Here is a 1,556-nt window from a genome sequence, read left to right as displayed (position 1 = left end):
TCTACACCATCAGCATTCATCTACAGGGAATGGAAGCCATCAATTTTTTTCAGGATAGAGACAAGACATCAGACTTCCATAAGTTAACTCTGGATCTACTGGAATTCATACTAAACAGGAATTATTTTGTTTTCCATAAAAAAAAATTCTCCAAACTAGGGCATTGCATGCTCACCCACTAAAGCAAATCTGTTCATAGGGTAGTAGGAGCATGTTATGTTCTCAATGATGCAAATGATGAATTTACCACACTTATACCAATGTGGATTTATTACATCAATTACATTTTACTGATTTGGAATGGAACAGAACAGAAATTCCATGACTTCATGATGAATCTCAACAGGAAATTCACCTATGTCATTTATTTTCTAGACCTTTTACTTTTTAAGGTATGACATTTTTTAATAAAACATTGCTTCATGGTACAGAGTAGGTTGCATCGGCAATAAACCGATACATACAAATAGCATCATAACACGATGAGATGAGAACATATAATGTTTGTTAATGAGTCTTCTCATATATATTACGCAATCTTACAAACATCATGTAAAAGTAAGTGAAAAACAAAAGTACATACTAAAGATCTGCCAGTCTAATCGTAGCAGAGACATAAGGATGCTGGGGCCCCGTGGCATCTCTAACCCCTAGTCTGTCAGTACTATGGGAGGATCCCCAACTGCCATTTGTGTTTCAAACCATTCAGTGTTTTTAGTGAAGTTTGAATCCTAATCTGGAAGTCTACTGGAAGGGTAGCCACATAGCTTTCCCAGGATTAAAAAAATTGTCCTACCAGCTTGTCTTTTTGCAAAGATGTTTCTATCCAATGCATCTGAAATAAATGATGCAGTTTCCCTTTGAACAAGGATAAAGTAGGAGGATCTTTATGTATCCAGGACTGTAGAATTGCCTTACATGCAGCTGCACTGATTGCCAGCAGCAGCCGTCTACCCCCCCCCCCCCCCCCTCGATATCCTTTGCCTAGCTGGGATTATTCCAAAAATTGCCCGTTCTGCTGTAAAGGGGATAAAATTTACCAGATGTTCCATAGCATATTGACGTACCTGAAGCCAGAAGCGGCGGAGAAGTGGGCACGCCCAGAAACAATGTAATAAGTCTGCTTTAGGAGCATGACATTTCAGACATTTGTCTGAATCCGGTTAAAATAAAAAATACTAAATTGCGCTATGAACGGGATTGTTTAAGCAGCTCAGTTCAAGGTTCTCATATAGTGTGAAAGTAAAAGAGCGCTTGATATATGTAAATATGTGTGTGCGCAAAACCTGTGAAAAAAGAAAGATTAGTAAAATGTTTACAGCCCTTTTTGGACTATTTGGGATTGGATTGCAGTTTAGCCAAAGAGACCAGGATAACTATCTACCCCTATCTAAATACTTGTCAGTCCGTAAGTTGTTATTAACTGAGTTTGTATAAGGAGTATACAAAGGGTGGAAAATAATTGGAGAGGAGGCGATATATCACAAATTTTGAAACAAAAAGAAACAAAATGGATTTATTTAATGGATACGCTAACTTCCAAGGGTTTAAACATT

The sequence above is a fragment of the Pseudophryne corroboree genome, chromosome 10, assembly GCF_028390025.1.
Source record: "Pseudophryne corroboree isolate aPseCor3 chromosome 10, aPseCor3.hap2, whole genome shotgun sequence".
In the NCBI taxonomy this organism is placed as follows: Eukaryota; Metazoa; Chordata; class Amphibia; order Anura; family Myobatrachidae; genus Pseudophryne; species Pseudophryne corroboree.
This window is presented reverse-complemented; position numbering follows the sequence as displayed.